This window comes from Gekko japonicus, unplaced genomic scaffold, assembly GCF_001447785.1.
Source record: "Gekko japonicus isolate JY-2015 unplaced genomic scaffold, Gekko_japonicus_V1.1 scaffold1520, whole genome shotgun sequence".
In the NCBI taxonomy this organism is placed as follows: domain Eukaryota; kingdom Metazoa; phylum Chordata; class Lepidosauria; order Squamata; family Gekkonidae; genus Gekko; species Gekko japonicus.
Window position 1 is genome coordinate 199,426 of NW_015177060.1, and position 21,832 is coordinate 221,257.

Sequence of the window (21,832 nt, forward strand, 5' to 3'; positions counted from 1 at the left end):
AATTAGGCTTGCTCTTTAAGGTTACTGATGTTACTGATGTTAAAAAAAAAAATTGATTGTAAGGTCAGAAGGTGTACCTTAGATTTATTTATTGCTGTGTTCTATTATAAGTTAGGTGGAGGTGGAATTCTGTGTTTGATAACAGAAGTATTATTATTATTATTATTTTGCTAAGTGGCTTAGTTTAGTGAGTTTGTAGGTTATGAGTATTGTTTATAAGCTGTATGTTTAACTGTTTAAGGTTAACTTGGGGACTATATAGTAATATAATTCCAAGAAGGGAGTGTATTAGCCACAAAATCATGAAATGATTGTAAGGAGTAGTTTGGAAAGTGGCAGTGTGTAGGCCAAGTCAAGGCTTCTCTAAAGATAAGGTCTTCTGCTGATATATTGTAAATGGAATATAAATGAATTCTATGGTTAAAAGGATCAATATTATAATTACCAGGTTACATAAATTAATTATTGTGGTGATATTTTGGTGTGGATTTGTAATAACTAATGATACAGTAAATAAGAATGAATTGGTGAGCTATTTAAAGAAGCTAGTAAAGTACATATTGAGTCTTTATCACTAAGAAAAAAGTGAGAAGGAAGAAATAGAATAGTAAAATAGGAGAATGTATAATGGAGGTAATTGGCTGAATAGTGTAACTGCAGATAACGAAAAGTGTAGCATTAGAATGGGGAGACTAATAACAATATAAGCAATTTTTTCTTTTTTTTTAATTTTCTGAACAATGCGATATGTTGTGAAAATAACGGAAAATAATGGATACATGTATGTTATGTCTGTTGGTGTCTTAAATGTGTGTTTGTTCTAAGTATAGAAAACCCAATAAAAATAATAATTAAAAAAAAAAATAAGAGTAGAAATCTCAGGCTGTTGGAATAGTAACCTCAGGTTAATTTTTTTTTAATTATGTTTGGTTATTATGATTGTTAAAAATGGAAAATGAGTATATCGATAAGATGGATAATTAATGTGTGTTTGTGGACTGAGAGATATACTCAATAAAAAACCTTAAGTATGTAAATCCTCCTTGGTGGTGGCCCCACCTTGCCACCTACTGGAGTGAATCATATATGGCTTTCACAACGTAGAGAAGAAATCGATTTTGCTCACAATATTGCAAACAGCAGCCATCCATCTGCCCTTCCTCATTTCCCTGCTTTCTTTCTTTCTTTTTTTTATAAACAATAAATTTTATTGAGAGTTTTATACAAACAGAAAATAAATCCAACAGGGAAGTCCAAATACAAAGCAAGGGTATGGCAAGAAACCAATTTCCCTGCTTTCTTAACCACATGTTCTTCCAACACCCATTGACACACTTTGAGGTCTGCTAGTGCGACCCTCCTCATCTCCCCCTCTCCCAGCATTTGAAGGTTGGTGGTGGGTGCAAGAGATCTGCCATTGGATTCTTCACTACGATGGAGCTCATGGGGCCATTCTGTGGGGAGGGGGAGCTTTGACCTCATCCTTTTGTGCCTCCCTGTGTCAAACCTTGCTGTGCTATGCTTGCTTCAGTTGCCATAATGGTTGGGGGGAGGGCATTCCTACGGGTGGGGGTGAGTGTGTGCAAGAGTGTGTGAGACCTTTGCTTTTGGAAGATGTAGCTTTCCACCAGATGTGCCCTTGTCCTCCTCTGTCTTCTTTCCCAGGAAAAGTGACCTTGAGCACATTCTTGTACCATCTCAGACTCTAGATTACCACACATATATCTGCCCTGGTTGGCATGGCAATGAGGCGAAGTGTGGATGTGATGTATGCTTGAGGGGTTGGATGGGATCTGTTTGACCTTCTATAATATGGTTGTACCTGCCAAAAGACTTCAGTTCCAGCACAGTGACTTCAGGATCTTGCATATGCTCTACTAAACGTATCACTGACAAAGCGAGAGTTATTGAGTGTTAACTGGACCGGGGTCTGACATAGTGTCAGAACTCCCTCCTTTCCTCCGACCGTTGCCTACATCATGACGGGGGACGAAGACGGAGGCGCTGGAATGAGTATGGGTACCGGGTCCGAACCTGAGAATCCTAACATCGAAACTGACAAACGAAAGAACGGGCAAACAACGGGCACCAAACCAAAAAAAGCACGTGGTGTTCAAGCCCAAATCCAGATGTGACAGCCCGAACTGGTGGGAAGATCTGCCGTGGCTGGTGAACACTCCCAGTCTCAGGAGTGCAAAGGGCTGACCTGAGCGTGAACGATGCAGGGGCTCTTGTCCCTTCCACGATGACCCAGGACAGGCGAAAGTGATCAAGGAATGGGAAGAAGAGGGAGCAGGAAAAAGTCAAGCAGACCTGAGGGCTGAAGTGTGTGAGTTGAAAGTACCTCATCAAGAACCTCCCCAAGGTGGTCAAAGAGCTAACGGTGAAAGAAGACTCTGAGGAGTCGGAGGCTGAAGATGGGACAGAGGCCCAGGCGGAAGCCCCCCCCCCGATCAGGGAACGGAGCCACGCCAAGAGAAAGAACGGCCCCGGAATGCCTTGGAAGCGACATTCAATGGCAGCCCAGGGAAGATGGCATTCTTTGCGATCCAGGTGCAGAAGCTCTTGTGAGAATGGGGCCACATGCTTGCCTCAGACGAGCACCGTGTGGATTTTTTAAAAAATCATTTATGTATTTATTTATTTCATTAGATTTCTTGAACTCCCTTCCTGGCTTATGCGGGGCTCAGGGCGGTTTACAACAGAATACTTCAATACAATTATAAGACCAATTAAAACCACAAGCATACAGTGTTAGTCAGCATACATATTTAAAACATTCCAAGAACAGATGGCATGTCTAGCATTCAGATTTGGGGGGAGGGAGAGGGATCAATGTCAACCAAAACACTGAAGTCGCAATCCTAACCCCACGCTTCCAAACACACGCATAGGATCGTGGGCAGCTCCATATTTACCAGTTTAATTGAAATAGCAGAATGAAGTGCCCAAGAGAAGATGTTTAGGGATAACAGCTCTTCCAGGATTGCACCTGGATTTCCCTGTAGGTTATGTGGTGTCTCGACTCCGAGACTGGGCAGCTGACTGATTCGTTAGCCTCTACGATGTGCAAGCCCCTGAGCTGAGAGATGTAGATGCCTTCAGGCAAACCATGTGCCGCCAGTTCGAAGACCCATTGAAGCTAGAGAAAGCTTGCACCTGGCTCCGCGGGTTAAGACAAGGGAGCCAGTTAGTGCAAGAGTACTTGGATGAGTTCAAGTCCTACATCGCCAAGCTCCAGGGTTGGCCTGAAGAAGTCTTGATCAAATTCTACAGGGCTGGGCTGAACCCCATCATCCAGGAAAAGGCACTGGCCCAAGATAACCCCCTAATGCTGGGGGGTTGGATCCAGGCAGCCCGTGAAGCTGAGGACAGGCATAATCTGTTAAAGCTGTACCAACACAAGACCCTGGGGAGGGGGGCTGGGAGCCAGAAGGCTTTCCGAGACCTGAAGTCATTTTGGGGCAGAGGACCGCTGCCCGGAGGTGACTGGGAGAATCGGCTGAGGCTCCGGCTCTGTCTGAGATGTGGGAAATCAGGCCACTTCATCGCTGAACTCCCTGGAGCCAGGAGCAGAGAAAGAGACCACCACAAGGACACCAAGGAGAAGAGGACCAAGACAACTGGGAAGCGGGCCAAGACCCCGAAAGCTCTGCAAGCCAACACCCGTGACTCCCTGGAGGAATCTACTTCCTCACCTAGTGATGGCAAAGTGCAGTCAGCGGGAAAAGGCCAAGACCTGTTTTGAAGGGTGCCAGCCAACAGGTCCAAAAACCCCTGGCACAAGAATCAGTGCGACACATCTTCCCATTGTTCTACTAGACTGTAACGATAATTAACCCAGAAGTGGGTACTCACATTAGAGTGTGGGCCTTAGACTCAGGGTGTACCAGAGAATTAATTAGCACTGCAATCGTCATAGGACTGGGGGCTAAGGTGCAAAAACTGAAAGAACCTATAGTATTCTCCCAGATGGGCGGTGCTCCCATGAAGGAGGTGTGCTGGAACTGCACCGTACATTTACCGGTAGGGGTGTCGACTCATTGGGAAATGTGGTCTTTCATAGTAAACCCAGTGGCTAGGTTCCCCATGGTGTTTTGAATCCCGTGGCTCCAAGCCCACGATCCTTATGTGCAGTGGAGCTCAGGGAGCGCTACGTTTTTAGACCCCCCCAATGCCAAGAGCACCTTTGGAGACTGGAGTGGGGGGAGGAGCCACAGGGCAGGTGTGCTTGGCACGGGAAGAACTAATCTAATCCCCTTGGAGTACAAAGATCTAGCCAGAGTGTTTGAGGAAGAGGAGGCTGACAGATTGTGCCACAGAGATCCTCCCAGGGCACAAATTACCCAAAGGGAAGTTGTATGCTATGAGCCCAACCAAGAAGGAGGAGCTGCAGCAGTTCACTGACAGGAACTTAAGTCGGGACTTCATCCAACCAGCCACCCACCCCCCTTTGCGGCTCCAGTGCTATTCAGGAAAAAGAAGGATGGGGGCTTGAAACTGTGTATGGATTACTCAGGACTGAATGCAGGGTCCATGTCTAACACTTACTTCCTCCCATTAATCAAGGACTTATTAGCTGAGGCATCCCAGGGGAGGATTTTCACCAACTAGACCTCCGGGATGCCTACTTTCGGGTGTGCATCAGGGAGGGGGATGAGTACAAGACTGCATTTAACACTCCATTGGGACAGTTTGAGTATTCGGTTATGCCCTTTGGGTTAGCTGGGGCTTCAGGTGTGTTTATGAACTTGATTAATGAAGTCCTGCACAAATACCTATTCAAAGGTGTAGTTGTTTATCTAGATGACATGTTGATCTATTCAAGAGATAAGGAATCCCATGTGAAATTAGTGCAAGAGGTGCTGAAGGCCCTTTATAGCAACCACCTCTATGCAAAACTGTCTAAATACGAGTTCCATATGGAGGAGATGGACTTCTTGGGAAATCAGATTTTGGGGAAGGGGTTAGGAATGGACCCTAAGAAAATCCAAGATGTGGTGAGCTAGGAAGCCACTTGCACGAGACGGCAATTACAATCCTTCTTGGGGTTTGTTAATTTCTACCGCCCCTTCACCCCCAATTTTGCGCAAGTGACTTTTCCTTTGACTGATTTATTGAAGACCAAAGGGAAGGGTTTTGACGCCACGAAACCTGGTGCTCCGCTCAAATGGTCTCCTGCTTGTGCGGAGGCTTTTAACAATTTGAAGCGGATGTTCACTTCAACTGGTGCTACATCATCCCGATGAAACAAAGCAGTTCATTGTCCAAGTGGATGCCTCGGATGTAGCCATGGGGGGGGCATTCTACAGATGGGGCAGGATGGAAAACTACACCCACTTGTCTATATGTCACGAAAGTTTTCTAGCACAGAATGCAATTGGGCTGTGTGGGACAAAGAGGCTGCATCAATTAAGCTCGTCCTGGTCACTTGGAGACACTGGCTGGAGAGGGCTTGGGTGCCATTTGACCATAAAAATTTAGAAGTATTTCAAGCCCCTTGCCACCTGAATGCCAAACAATTGTGGTGGGCAGAGTTCTTTTTACAGTTTCGTTTCACACAAGCACCTCCCTGGCAAGTCCAACTTCTTAGCCGACGCCTTTTCCCACCTTCCTCAGCACACAAGCCAACGTGATGAGGTCATAGACACTATATTCATTCCTGCCCAGTTGGCGGGGGGGGGGGTAACTTGCAGCCAGGTGAAAAGGGGGGGCGCCCAATCTGCAGCCCTGGGTAGAGAAATTCAAAGCTGCAAAGAGGAGATTGAAAAGGATGGGACTTTGACTCAGGGGGAGGATGGATGTTGGTACCATCAAAATAAACAGTTTGTGCCTAACTCCCTGAGGGGGCATGATAATAAACTTTCGGGACATTATGGATATTTAAAAACCCTGAATCTCATCCAAAGACAATTTTGGTGGTCTCGAATGTGTGGGGACATTTCTAAATATGTCTTCTTGCCAGACTTGCCTCATGAGTAAAAGATGGGCAGGGAAGGTCCCAGGATTATTGCAACCCCTGGAGACTCCTGACCAATGCTCCCTCTAAGCTGTGGAGTCTTGTGAGCAAAAATTCTACTTTGTGAGCTACAAGCATTACAGTTGTGAAAAAGCTATTTGGTTACTACATAAATTAGTTTGCTCTGGACCCATCCATCCTGAGCGAAGACAAAAACCTGTGAGCTGGAGGCTAAAAAACTGTGAGCTAGCTCACACTAACTCAGCTTAGAGGGAACACTGCTCCTGACTGACCATGGGCTGTGATTTCTATGGATTTTATCACTGATTTACTCCCCAGCCAAGGGAAAATGGCAATATGGGTGGTTGTGGACTTATTTTCAAAACAGGCTCATTTAGTCCCATGTAAACGAGTACCTACTGCTAAGCAGCTAGCCCACATGTTTATGCAGCATGTCATCAGGCTCCATGAGGTACCCCACAAAATAATCTCCGAGAGGGGAACCCAGTTCGTTGTCAAGTTCTGGCGGGAGCTGATGAAAATATTGGGAGTAGAACAAGGACTCAGTAGTAGCCATCCCCCTGAAACTGATGGGCAAACAGAAAGGACAAATCAGATATTGGAACAGTTCCTCAGATGCCTTATAAATCACCAGCAGGATGATTGGGTGGATTTACTCCCTTTTGCAAAATACAGCTACAATAATTCCATACACAGCTCAATAGGCATGTCTCCCTTCAAAGCAGTGCATGGATACGAGGGGAACCCATTGCCTACTCTACCTACTCAGGACTGTGGGGCAGGGGATGCCCACACTTGGTGGCCCAGCATACCTCAGGGATGGGCTACCTTACAAAAAAACTCTGGACAAAGCCAAAGAGGATTATAAATGCTATGCTGACAAGGCCAGGGGCCCAGAGTGGGACTTGAAACCTGGGGACTCAGTGTATATTTCCACTAAACATCTATGGGGTGTGCAGCCAGGGAAAAAGTTGAGGTGGAGATATATCAGTCCCTTCAAAGTGGTGATGGTCAGGAGTCATTTCCTGCCAGAGCGCCCTGGAGCGGCGCTCCGGCAGTAAGGAGCCCAGGCCCCTCCCCCCGCCCACGGAGAGACTCAGGGAGGGGGGATTTAAATGCCTGGGTTCCCTGCCCAATCTTCTCCAGGTGCCCTGCAGGGAACCCAGCCCACTGCAGCAGGTTGGCTGGAGACGGGAAGGACAGGGAGACAGACATGCCTGCCTCTCCCCCTGAGCCTCTTTGCTTTTTGCGGAGAGACTCAGGGAAGGGGGGGGATTTAAACTCATTTTCATATGCCTTAGCTCATTTTAAACATGCCTGCCCTTTGAAAAGGGGGTGTGGCATATGCAAATGAGTTATGCAAATGAGCTCCTGCACCTCTTTCTAGGAAATGATCCCTGGTGAGGGCGATCGATAAGGTGGCTGTGGAGGTGGGACGGCCTAAAACCCTCCGTTATGTACATCCTGTGTCTCATTTTAGTTTGTTGAAGAAAGATCCTGGACCCTCGAAGTGGGAAGCTCGTCTTCCAGCTCTTCTGCCTCTGGTGGTCAATGGGGAGGCCCACCACAAAGCAGAAGAGATCTTAGATACTCAGATCAGGGGGGGCGTCTTTTCTACCTGGTCAAGTGGAAAGACTTTGACCCCCTCTCATAATGAATGGGTTCAATCTCAGCATGTAAGAGCTGCAAAATGAATTCGTTCTTTTCATAAGCATAACCCTCCCAAGCCAGGGGGGTTAGGTGTGGCTTGAGGGGGGCAGTATGTCAAACCTTGCTATCTTCCCTGGTTGGGGTGGCAATGAGGTGAAGTGTGGATGTGACGTATGCTTGGGGGAGGGGGCTGGATGGGATCTGTTTGACTTTCTATAATATGGTTGTACCCGCCAAAACTCTAACACTGTGACTTTTGGATCTTCCATATACCCTAATAAACTTATCACTGCCAAAGCAAGATTTATTGAGTATAACAGGTCTGACACCCTGATCCAACAGTGCAGCCTTTGATCAGTATTGTCACATGCAGGACCGGCTCACTCACTAGGCGAACTAGGCCCTTAGGGACGCCAAACTGCACCCGGCCCCGTACGCTGGGAGTTTCTTGATTATTTGTGTTTTTCATTCTTCCTAAAATGCATTTATTTTTGAAAAATGGTGGGCGCACGGGGGGGAGGGGGTGCCAGAAGGGCTCCTCGCCTAGGGTGCAAAATAAGCTGGGGCCGGCCATGGGCCATTGACCTTGACTGTTAGAGACAGTGAGGAGGACTGAAGTCCTGAAGCTGTGATAGGAAGTGTTGTCTTGCCTGCTCAAAGGACAACAGGACAGTCCTAGTCCGAGGCCAAGTTACATCGGATGTACTCACAGTCACAGGTAGCTGCCTTATACCAAATCAGACCATCGCCCTGTCAGCGTCAGTATAGTCTCCTGAGACTGGCTGGGGGTCACCTACGGCCTGGTGTTTTTAAATGGAGATTCCGGAGATTGAACCTGAGACCTTCTGCATGCCAACCAGGGGCTCTGCCCCCAAAAGGACTGAGAACTCTGCTTTGGAAGCCGTTCTTAGTCATGTGCGTGAAGCTGCTGCTAGCCCTGGGAGTGAAAAATATGAGCATCTCTCCCCACCCACCCCAACTGCAGGCCTAACACCAGGGGTATTTAGGTCATAAATCCACATGGGGGGAAAGGAATACCCTGTCTGGCTGTGGTTAATGTTACCAAGTCCACACTGGGGCTTCATTTTATAGGGAGAAAAATACCAAGCCTCTTCCGTGTGGTAGGTAGTTCAGTCCTGCTGCACCATTCCACTGTTGACATGACAGTCTGTGGCTGGAATGAGAAGCGCGTTCTGGCCCTTTTAGTTAAGTCCTCGGCTCAGTGACGTTGTGTGACATCCCTCAATGGGGAGGGGGCAGGCCCTTGGTCAGGAGGTGGCATGTAAAAGAACAATGAGAGGAAGCTCCATTCTGGGAGGGAGAGAAGCATCTGGAAACGGCACGAGCGTCCTTCAGGCCAGGGGGCAGGCAAAGATAAGCATATGGAGCAGAGGTCCATCGGTGGCTATTAGCCACAAGGTATAGATAGGGGCTCTGGGGCAAGTGATGCTCTGTATTCTTGGTGCTGGGGGGTGGGGTCACCAGTGGGAGGGCTTCTAGTGTCCTGGCCCCACTGGTGGACCTCCTGAAGGCACCTGGTATTTCTGGCCTCTGTGTGACACAGAACATTGGACTGGATGGGCCTTTGGCCTGATCCAACACTGGCTTCTCTTATGTTATTATGTTCTTATGTTCTTAAAGGGCCTGCCATTATGGTGGAAGGGATGCGTGAGAAGGAAGGCGTTTGTATTGCCAGCACTTTACAGCACATCTCTGGGCCTTGTGCGCAGAGGCCTGGGCTATCCCCACGCCCTCCCATGGATCCAAGAGGACAATGCTGGCCCAGGCGCTCTCTGCCTGACCAACCTCACAGGGTTGTTGTGGGGGCGGAGGAGGTACAATGGAGGAGGAGGACCTTTGGGTCCTCACTGGGGAGGAAGGCAGGGTGTAAATTAGGTCGGATAAAGGTAAAAAAAACCCAGCACTCTTGAATGCAGCCTCTCCCCACACCGGCAGCCAAGGAAGCCCGTCCTGCCACCAGCGTGGAGGCCTCCGTCTCTTCCCTCCACCCACACATCGAGCCATGCTGTTCGTGGCTATTAATAGAAAGTGGAAGAAAATATGAGGGAGATTTGCTGTTCCATGAAAGCCTGAACTCCCCTGATCATGACAAATGCCTGCACTTGCCCACCCAAGAAAAACACGCAGGCCCCGCCTGGGGGGAGGGGTGGGAAACAGCATTCGCCAGGCTCATATGGAACTCTGCTCATCTCGAGATCATAAACTAGTCACCACAATGGTCAACCAAGGCATTTTCCCAGCACTGTATAAATAGCTGCTCTGGGTCCGACTTCGAGTTTGGTTTTCTAATATAAGACTGAAATTGTGCTATTATCTTAATGCTGTTGCTGTGAGTTGATGTTATGGCATGGAATGCTCACGGATACAGGCAAACAGGTTGGAGGGTCCACCTTGAGGACCCCAATTGTGGGAAAGGCAGCATAAACCTGTGTGAAATAAATTTCAGTTTGGTGTAGTGGTGAAGTGCGTGGACTCTAATCTGGGAGAACCGGGTTTGATTCCCCACTCCTCCACTCGCACCTGGCTGGATGACCTTGGGCAAGCCATAGTTCTGATAAGAGCAGTTTCTGCCAGAGCTCTCTCAGCCCCACCCACCTCACAGGGTGTCTGTCTGTTGTGGGGAGGGGAAGGGAGAGGGGTTTGTAAGCCGCCCTGAGACTCCTTTGGGCAGTGAAGGGCCATGGGGTATAAATCCAATCTCCTCTTCTTTTACCTCACAGGGTGTCTGTTGTGGGGAGGGGGAGGGGAAGGAGTTTGTGAACCACTCTGAGACTCCCTTGGGTAGTGAAGGGCCATGGGGTATAAATCCAATCTCCTCTTCTTCTTAAATAAATTATGCTACCTTGCTTATGAAGGCTGAGCACTCCTTTAGGGTTGCCAGTCTCCAGGTGTGGCCTGGAGAGCGCCTGGAATCACCACTGACCTCCAGACTACAGGGAATAAGTTCCCCTGGAGAAAACGGCTGCTCTGGAAGGTGGACTGTAGGGCATTGGACCCTCCCCAAACCCCAACCTCTCCAGGCGTCACCCAAATCTCCGGTAATTCCCCCACCTAGAGCTGGCAGCCGTAGCACTCACAAGGGGGTTGGTTTATACAGCGGTATGCAGCTCGGACCTCTATTTCACCATCTTTCCAAAGTTGCTCAAAGTAGCAAACAAAAATTCCTAATAAAATCAACATCTCAGAATGCATTAGACACAATACATTTAATCCTATAACAAGGCCTCATCCGTCCCTGAATGCCTGGAGTATTCCACTCTTTGAAACCTCCTTCTCTTCTCTGTATACACACACACACACACACACACACACACAAGGTGGGGGGGTCCACAAGACTCATGGGGGTGTTAAATAGTGGGTACCACGGATGAGCAGCCTTGTGTCTAGTGATCAGCTCCACTTTATCTGTGATTTCAGCAAGACAAGGCCCCAGAGCCTCAGCTCTGTTAAACAGCATATGCAATTGCCACACCCAAACACACCCCACTCCCCGTGATAGGCTATTTACATAACGTTACTACTAGATTGGTTCCTTTCAGAATCCTGGTAGTTCTAGTGCTCCAAGCTCAGCCAGTCTCTGGGGTGATTCAGTCAGGAATGATTCAATCCCAATACATAACAGGGGGAATCACAGCTCCCTCGAACTACTGAGCCCAGTGCAGCCCCAGGCCCCACGACCCTCCTTGAAGCCTGCCCGCAGTGGTGGCAATGTCTGGGAGCAGCTCCCAGCAACTGCTTGGAGCAGCTCCCAGCAACTGCTGCCACCACTGGGCCCGGAGTGGCTCTCGGTATCTGCTGCCACCAGCTGTTCAGAGTCAATTGTGTGTGTATGTGTTTAATTCAGATTTTTCTGCAAACCTGGGGGGAATCCCCCAAATTTGCAGAAAAATCTGTTTAGCATCAGTGTGGCCACAGTCCACAGATTTAAATATCCACAGATGAAGGCCATATTTATGTATTTATTTATTTATTTATTTGTTTAATTACATTTATATCCCGCCCTCCCCGCACGCGGGCTCAGGGCGGCTCACAGTACACCGGTGTAATACAGCGCGCTCTCTCTCTCTCTCTCTCTCTCTCTCTCTCTCTCTCTCTCTCTCTCTCTCTGGTATACACACACACTCTATCTCTCTCTCTCTGGAATACACACACACATTCTATTTCCAGACTTAGCTTCTTTTATCAAGCAGTTCTCACTACCCTGCCAGTTCAATGCTGCCCATTTCATTGACACCCGTATCAAGTTTGGCTAAGGAGGCTGTTTGCGGCCCTCCCCTCTGTACAATGCAACAGAGGATATGACACGTACAGTACAGGGGATCCATGCACAAAATCTCCCCAGGCATTTCAGGCATGCTCACAGAGCATCCCCATCCCATCTGACAGCACAGGTGTCAGGACCCACAGTCAAACAACGGAGCACACGCTTCCAAGAAGGTTATACTTTATTGCTAGAACTATGGTTGCAGGAACATGGTCAATGTTAGGAATAACTAATACATGGCAAGCATCAAGAGATATAGTAAATTCAAACCGGCCCCCCACACACACACCGGTGGGCCAATTGGCCTGACACCCACGGGCGGGAAGGAAACCCCAGAACAGTTAGAGCCAAGCCTGGGAAATGAAACTAGTCTCACGGTTAATTAATGGGGAGACACCACATAGGCAAGACTACAAGGTCAGAGATAATGAAGGAAGAAGCAGGGAAAGGAATGTGGCATCCACTGGTACACAGGCCATGCATGCAAACCTGCAGCTATAAACAATAAGGCAGCATGAAGTGCTGCAAGCCATATTTCAAAATGCTAGTTCTTATACAAATTTTGATGTACGCTCCCTGAGGGAGGCTTAGCCAATCACAATATGCTGTAGACCCAGTCACATTAGAGCTTGCTAAAGGAGCTCCCCAGTCACCAGAATCTAAGCGCGGTAGCGTACATCAAAATGTGTATAAGAACTAGCATTTTGAAATATGGCTTGCAGCACTTCATGCTTGTGAAGAAACAATAACAGAATGACAAACCTGATGAAGGGCACGCAAACGGATAGTGTACTAGAACTCCGTTGTTTGTCTTAATTGTTTCTGTAACTAGTAACTGTATTACTTTGTATGTACTGCTAAGCTTTATATCTCATACTGTAGTGATATTGTTGTAATCTTGTTAATAATTGAATTCTACGCATAGCATATAAAAACTAACAAATATTGTTCAATTGTACACGGTGATTTACTGTTTTACTGGTTATTCTGAATCGGACCCTCAGTCCATCAAGTTCAGTATAGTCTACTCAGACCGGCAGCAGCTCTCCAGGATCTCGGGCTGAGGTTTCTCACATCCACCTGCTACCTGGTCCTTTTAACCGGAGATGCTGGGGATTGAACTTGTGACCTTCTTTATGTCAAGCAGATGCTCTACCGCTGAGCCACAGCCCCCTGTCCCTTGAAATACTCCACTCCTTCAGCGCTACTGAAAACTCAGCGCTTGCTTATGTTCATGTTTCTTGGTAGACCACTGCTCTGCACGGTTGCTCGATTACCAAAAAACATTTGAAACCTTCTCTCAAGTCCCGTCTGTGCTTTTGAAAAATTCATCGGAGATGACCTTGGTTCCTTCAGCTGGAAGCTTTTCCAAGCCTGGAACTGGAACTTCCCATTACATTATTTATTGGCTGGAGAAAGTGCTCTTGAAATATCCGCTGTCACCAAGCACTCTCTCAGCTCTCTGCTTTCCTTGGCTGCTCAAGAGCCACTCAGATTATTACAGAAAAGTGGATCAGAGACAATATGAGAGATTGCCCTCTTCAAGGAAGAAGAAGAAGAGGAGGAGGAGGAGAAGAAGGAGATTGGATTTATACCCCGCCCTTCACTTGGGGTCTCAGAGCGGCTTACAAACTCCTTTCCCTTCCCCTCCCCACAACAGACACCCTGTGAGGTAGGTGGGACTGAGAGAGCTCCGAGAAAACTGCCCTTTCAAGGAGAAGCTCTGACAGAACTATGGCTTGCCCATGGTCCTCCAGCAGCTGCAAGTGGAGGAGTGAGGAATCAAACCTGGTTCTCCCAGATTAGAGTCCGTGCACTTAACCACTACACCAAACTACAGTTTCCTGGACTGTGGTAGCTACTACTGACGGAGACCTGTATCAGATCTTCCAAACGTGCACTGCCCATGAAGAGCCCCTAAGATGTCTTCCTGCCCACAACCACTTCTGCAAAGACGGGATCTCAGCCTGGCAGAGTGTGCCACCCCAAGTCTGGCCAGAGGAGGGAATTGCAGGGAAAACAGCCGAGGAGACTTGGCACCATGAAGCCAAGTGAAGATGCACACCACTCTGTTTCAAAGCTTTTGAGTCCAGTTGCTCTCTGGTCTCAGCAAGCAGGAGACCTGAAGCTGCAAGACTGCAGATTGCTGCGCTCTGCCCTTGACTGCAGATGAGCAATGACTGGCAGTTGGAAATTTCACCCCAGGACAGTTTGTAAAGGGGTCAGTTCAAGGAGAAAAGGTGTCAGGCCCCTGGGGTCTTGAACTGTATCACCAAGCACTTGAATGCATTGCCATTGGGTGTGGATTTCTCCTTTATTACTTATATATATCTATTTATATGGGAAATTTTTATGCTGTCTCTCCTGGGGACTTACAAAGTAACGTAATTAAAAAAACAAACATTAAACCCAGCCTTAAATAAAATCCCAGCCAGCTGGTCAGTTTTAGGATTACCCCGCCTGAGATAGACAGCACTCCCCGTTTCCCTTCTGCATTGCTGATTTAACAGACTGTCTTGTACCCACATCTCCCACTCCCCAACATCTGGTTACCATGAGGATAGCTTACCACACTTGTGCTCTCCCAAGGAATTATTGGTCTGCCAACCAATAAATAAACTAGCCACCTCTCTTCGCCCACTGATCAATTTGTATAGCATGTTCAAACAGTGGAGGTCTAAAGCCCTATATGGACAGGGTCCGACCTACCTGAGGGACCGCCTTTCCCCATATATACCCCAGAGAGCAGTACGATCGGGGTCACAACACCAATTAAGTCATCCCAGGCCACAAGGATGCCAGGCTTGTGGCTACCAGGGCCAGGGTCTTTTCGGTGGCGGCTCCTTACTGGTGGAATGAGCTCCCGGAAGAGATCAGGGCCCTGCAGGACCTTGTACAGTTGTCATGCCTGCCCCCAGTCCGGCACCTGGGAGCTCTGAAATGGAGGACTCCGTGCCTTTAACATCATCAGAGGCACGAGAGTCCTTGCCAAACCTAAGTGCCGGAGAGGATGAATACCAAACCCCAGGACACCCCAGGACAGCTTGCACCTGAAGCCGATCAGGCAGTGCCTGGCCCGAGCAGTACGCCACCCGATTCTCCGCCACCTGTCAACCAAACGCAAGGAGGCACGCTTGCGCGGTCGGAGAACAATGAGCTCAGAGTTCTAGCACAATCAAGGACTTCGCAAGGCAGTGCTAATGAGTTAACGACCCAGCACGCTATTTGAACAGGTCACTGACTGCTGGCAAATCGTGCTGGCAAACTAGTCCTTTGGACCAGAAGCTCTGCACCTCTGACGCTGTTCCTGAGATCCCGTACTGACTGACTTCCCGGTTCCTGAATCCAGTCCGCGTTTTGACGACTCTCTGGCTCTTGATCCTCGACTCTGCACCCTGACATTCGACACTCGCTTCTCTGGACTCTGACCCTTAGTAACGCTCTGAGTACGGCTTGGCTTTGTGTATTGGGATGCTGGCTCTGCTTGTCTTTGATCTCTCTGGCTTTGACTCACGGACTGAACTGTAAACTCTCCCTCTCTGCCCGGCCCCCTGGCTCTGTCGTGACAACAGTTCCACAGGGCCTGTAAGATGGAGCTCTTCCACCAGGCTTTTAAATTAGGAGCCGCCTACCACTACCACCAACTATTACCAGCACTAACACCTGTGGTAATGGGTCGACCCTGTTAGGAGATCGGGCCATTATACTGTGGGAGACCGGACTACCATTAAGACGGGATTTTAGTATATCATCTCATAGTACGCTGTTTTAATTTATTGATGGATTACTGTTGCGAGCACTTTAAATGTTATTGTATTGTTGTTTTAACTGTTTTAAATGTTTATGCCAACCGGCCATATTGTGCGGGCATATGTGAGCAACCCTGAGCCCGTCTGCGGGGAGGGCGGGATATAAATATGATAAACAAATAAATAAATAAATAAATTCATTAAAATAGTAAAGGATTTATTAAAAGGAAAAAGTTCACACACATACTTTGCACAGCAATAGACTGAGCACAGAATACAAAGAAAGGGTGCAAATGCCATCTTTTGTCCCTCAACTCTGTACATGTCCTAGCTGATCTTAGGCAGGCTCTTGAAGCTTAGAAGTTAACAGCATTCTGAGAACTTCCCATTACCTTGGAGTCTTTGTCCAGGCAGGCAACCTTTTGTCTGCTCCATATGGTAATGGCTACCATCCGAGATGAAGCTTGGTGTGAAGCCTCTGTGTCCATGTCATGGGATTTTATCTCTTCTGTCTGCCTACCCCCTCTGTGGGTCAAATCTTTTCTTCTTGGGGTCACCAGGATGATTCTATCTAGTCTCTTGCAATCTAAATCTCTGGCACCGGTCACACGGGCCAGATAACGCGGGGGTGAGACGTGGCTGTTTGCCCTGGAGCAAAGTAAAGCACGGCAGCCCGATCACAAGTCCCGTGGAGTTCCCGTGGTTACACCGGTAGGTGCCGATCAGACGGCTATCCTGAAGTGTGGCAAAGAAGTGGCGTGGCGCAATCATACCAGCAATCGCTAGGCGCCGCTTCCGTGGCAAACGGGAATTTTTTCCCCGCTGAAGTTTGTGCATGCGCATGATCAAGCAAGCGCATCCTTTGGAGACAAAAAAACCCATCTGGTTTGGGACGGGACATGGACAAGCGCCGGATGCCATGGGATTCGAGCGGAAACGCAAACAGGCGCCTGTCCTTGCCCCATGTTTTCCGGAAACTAGTACATTGTATGCGGTAGTTTTTTACTCCGCATCTTCGGCAGGAAGCCACGGGTTAGCCACAGGTGTGCTACGCCTCCCAGATGTTCCGGTGTGATCGCGCACCGAAAATCTGCCTGACATTCGTATCCAGTTACCTTCATGGTGTCAGATTCTAGCCAAAGATGTGAGCTGGCTATTTTGTTCTCTCCAGCCAGGATTTCCATTTGCATTTGCAAAGCTTGGATGCCTCAGTGCTTGCTATAGCTCTATAGCTGTTGGCATGATGGGTAATACTTGGGAGCAGTTGACTTCCCACCCTCGTCTGTCTTCTGCTCACAAATAATTTTTTTTAAAAACAAAACCCAAGGGGGGGGGAGGTTGTGCAGAGCCCAAGCGCTGAAATAAAATGTATTTCTCCACAGCATATTGCAATGTTATTTTAAAAGATCAACCCCCATATAAACAGAAATGTTTGGGGCTGGCACTTAAAAGAGGGCAGGGTAGGTTCCAGGCAAGCCTCAAGGGGAAGGGCGTTCCACGGGTGAAGGGCCACGGCTGAAAAAGCCCTGTCTCTGGCTGCCAGCTTCACATCTGAAGGTGGGAGCATAGACAGCAGAGCTTGGGCGGCAGATCTTATTGGGCAGGCTGGAGACGCAAGGCTATGAGTGAAAGAGACCCATGCACAATTGAGCGTGGCTCCACTCTTCTCCAGAAGCTGCGGTGGCTCAAGTGGTTAAGACGCTGAACTGCAGGCTGTGGAAGGTCGGTAGTTCAGCAGTTCGAGACCTGAGTGTGCTGCATGATGGAGTGAGCTCCCGTCTCTGGTTCCAGCTCCTGCCAACCTAGCAGTTCGAAAGCAAGAAATTGCAAGTAGATAAACAAGTACCACTTCAGTGGGAAGGTAACAGCGTTCCGTGCGCCTCGGTGTTTAGTCATGCCGGCCACATGACCACGGAAATGTCTTCGGCTTGGAAACTGAGATGAGCACCGCAACCCTAGAGTCTGATTCGACTGGCTTTCGACCTTTACCACTCTTCTTCAAACCCCAGCAGCAAAGTGAGGGTTCTTTCTCATCTGGCCAAGATAGAAATGCTTCCAGGGCGTGGTTCTCATGGTGGGGTTGCCTCTGCCCCTGGGGCCAGCCTAGCCTTTTCCAGACATGCTGGTCTCACGTGGGACTTTTCCTTTCAGCAGCAGCAGCTCCCTTTGCCAGGCAGGGTGTCCCACTGGCTCCACCCCCCACCACCTTCCCTTTCCACCATCCTCACTCACAGCTTTTCTTTAAAGCGCACCTCTGTTGAATATGCATCAGCCACATTGCCTAAGTTTATTGTGGAGTTCCAGTTTAAGAACAAATCACTTCCTGACTTTGTCCTAGTAAGGGAGAGGCTAACAAGAGATTCTTAACCACTTTCTTTACAGAGAAATAATTTTGGCTATTCAAATATGTGAAGTCTGTTTCAGGAACACGACCAAGTAAATTGATTCAGAAGTTAACATACAAACTTCAACATATGGGCTCCTCAGCCATCTAGATTAATTGCATCACATCTGAACTGTTAAATCTATGTTTCTGCTCTGTGTTCTCTTTTACCATTTTGGTGTAGTGGTTAAGTGCGCGGACTCTAATCTGGGAGAACTGGGTTTTATCCCCCGCTCCTCCATTTGCACCGGCTGGATGACCTTGGGCAAGGCATCGTTCTGATAAGAGCTGTTCTTGAAAAAGAGCAGTTTCTGTCAGAGCTGTTCTCTCAGCCTCACCGACCTCACAGGGCATCTGTTGTGGGGAGGGGAAGGGAAAGGAGTTCATAAGCCATTCTGAGACTCCTTTGGGTAGTGAAGGGTGGGGTATAAATCGAATCTCTTCTCCTCTTCTAAAATCCTTTCTCTGACTCACTGGTCTTTATTGCTCTGTTCTCTTCATCTCTGGCTGGTTTGCTGTTTCAAAAAGAGCTGTTCTTTAACCCCTTCTTTCCCCCAAGATTCTAAAGGGGTCTCCAAAACTGACTTACAGGGCTACCTCATTTAACCAATCCCGTGCCATTTCTTTTCTAGCCAATAGCCTCATTTTCTTTTTTACAGTTTCAAGTACTGGAACTGAAATATTCATTCTAAATATACATTTTTGAAAGGATGCTTTTAAAACCGCAAAGACATTGTACACTGTCTGATTTCGCACAAGGAGGTGCGCCGCCATCGCGCCTCCCTTTACCCCATTTCTTTTGGTCAATTTTCCACTTGAAGCGGTGCGGCTGCATTTTGACCCGTGGCTTCGCCCGAGTTTCCCCGCAGAAACCGTGGGGAAAATCGGGCAAAGCTACGGGTCAAAATGCAGCTGCGCGGCTTCAAGTGGGAAATTGACCAATGGAAATGGGGCAAAGGGAGGCCTCACGGCGGCGCAGCTCCTTGTGCAAAATCAGCTTGTGTGGTGATATTGTTTTGCCACAACTGAGTGTTGGAATTTCTGCTTTTCAATAAGAAAATGTAACATACACGATGCAAGGTTGCCAACCTCCTGGCAGGGGCCTAGAATTCTGGAAACACAACCAGTTTCCAGACTACAGAGATCAGTTCCCCTGGAGAAATTGGCTGCTTTGAAGGGTGGGCGCCCCCTGAGCTCCCTCCCCAAATCCCACCCTCCCCAGTCTCCTCCCCCAAACCTCTAGGAATTTCCCAACCCAAAGTTGGCTTCTATGAGCTCCCACCTGTTGTCAGAAGCGATGCAGTCCAGACACACCATTCATACCTTACTGTGCATAGGCCACATTCTCTGTACTGCAAGGTTTTTTAAAAGCTTTCCCGAAGTGATGTAGTGTTAGCGCGCTGTGAGAGAACTTTTAGAAAGCTGTGAGAAAGTTATATGAGGTCCCAAAGGAGCCACATGCAGACGAGGCCTGGATGCTCTCTCTTTGCATCATGCACTATTCTGGCCATATCTCTTTCCAAAAAAAGCCTCTATGGGGGAATAATTCCACTGCATCAGGTGCGATTGGGTAGTTGGAGGCGCAGCAGAACTATTCCTTCTCTCTTTTGCCTCTCTTCATTCAGGGGGCACATCCAGATCAATGGCTCTTGCAGAAATGGCTTCCTCTGTGAGCAGGCAGTTCCAGGTCTTCCACATTAAAACAAAATCATGCAGCGAGGCAAAATTAATGCAGAAAAACGTCCCTCTGCTATCAGGAGTCTGCAGCAGAAATGTGACAGTAATTCTTCGCTTTGCCACTAGATGGCACTGGTGCAATGTAACAAGAAATCAGAATCTAGTTTGTAAAAGGTGGCACCTCACCCATCACATTTCATCTTACAGGGGCGCACAGAAAGATGTATAAACCAATGTACATTATCAGGTGCAAGACACTCACAAGTGTCTACTTGGCCCTCCGTGCACATGAAAATGGATGAGTTTTGGGAAAGTACCATCTAAATTGGTGGATGACCTTCCTTAAGGTATGATGCTCCAAATGCACCAGCATTTGGTGAGAGGGAGAGTGAGAGGGAGAGAGAGAGATGGAGAGAGAGATGGAGAGAGAGATGGAGAGAGACAGAGGTTAAAGACACAATGGAAAAAAGGATAAGGAAAGGAGGAAGAGGAGGAGGAGGAGGATTTGGTTTTATACCCCTGCCTTCACTACCCTTTTGATACTGTCCATGGGGTTTTCTTGGCAAAAAATACTGGAGTGGGTTGCCATTTCCTTCTCCAGGGGATCACGCTTGGTCTGAGTTCTCCGCTGTGGCCTGTCCATCTTGGGTGGCCCTCCACGGCATAGCCCACAGCCTCATCGAACCATGCAAGCCCCCTCGCCTCACCATGAACTTGAGCAAACTTCAGAGGACAGCGGAAGACCGGAAGGCGTGATCTGGTCCATGGGGTCGTAAAGAGTCGGACTCGACTGTGCGACTGAACAACAACAACTTCACTACCCAAAGGAGTCTGAGAGCAGCTTACAATCGCCTTCCCTTCCTCTCCCCACAACCGACACCCTGTGGGGTAGGTGGGGCTGAGAGAGCTCTTTGGAGAACTGCTCTTGAGAGACCAGCTCTGAGAGAACTTATGACTGACCCAAAGTCACACTAGCAGCTGCATGTGAAGGAGTGGGGCATGAAACCCAGTTCTCCCAGATTAGAGTCCGCTGCACTATACCAAGGTGAGGTTTAAGTTTTTACATGTTCCAGCTAAACTCAGGTCTGGGAAGACTAAAGCCCACGAGTCTGTGAACCCGGCTAACAGCCAATCACCATCATGTTCACACACACGCACACCACATTACATTCTAATAATCAATTGTGATCCAATCGATTTCCGATTGATGGTGGCACGAACACGGACTCACCTCCCGGACGCTCCAGGGGTGTTTCCGTGCTCGGGCGAACAGAGGGGGCAAGCAGGCTCGTAGACCCCCCCCCAGGAGCCTGGGGGAGGGCGCCTGGCCAAGGAGCTTGGAGGGGGTAGCCGCTTCCATGGTGGAATGCCAGGGAATTGAGGCTCCCTCTCGCTCCGGTGGTCCATTCAGCTGAGAGACCGAATGGTAAAAGTGAAGCCGGCCGGGACAAGCTTGGGAGATCGAGCGCAAAAAACGATGAAGGAAAAGGGGTCGCAAGACCAGCTATGAACGTGAGTCAACACAGAATCGAATTTTAAGCAGAAAGACGCTCCTCTTCCAACGTGGCGAGAGTAAAGCGGGCAGGGGAGGGATGCCTCCCATGCACGCGAACTGAGAAGCGAAAAGGGAGGGGAGCGGGAAAAAGTGAAAGCGCGATTGCCCAAAAGTACTCACCCATCGAGCGATACAGATAAGCGCATAATCAGAGACTTTTTAACTTTTGCGAAAAGTAAACAAGCGAAGAAAAGATGGTGGGGGAGAGGGACAAGGACAAAGAGAGACTGCTAAAAGCGAAACCAGAGTCCCCGAGACCGGAAACGACCAGTGAGACTACGAAGGCTATGACTGAAGTCATGCGCCCTCTGCTGGAACAGCTCAATGTGTTTAAAGAACAGATGATGGCAGTGACGGCAAATATCACAGCGCAGCAAAAAAAGCTTTCAACTGTTACAACAAACATCACTGCTCAGCAAACGCAAATAATGGACTTGATTCAAGTAATGAAGCAGGATGCAGAAAAAGGAAAGGAAATGGCAGTGACAATGCAGAAAGTGAGGAAGAAAGTGAAAAATTTGGAGAAGAAAACTGATTCTTTGGAAGATCAGAT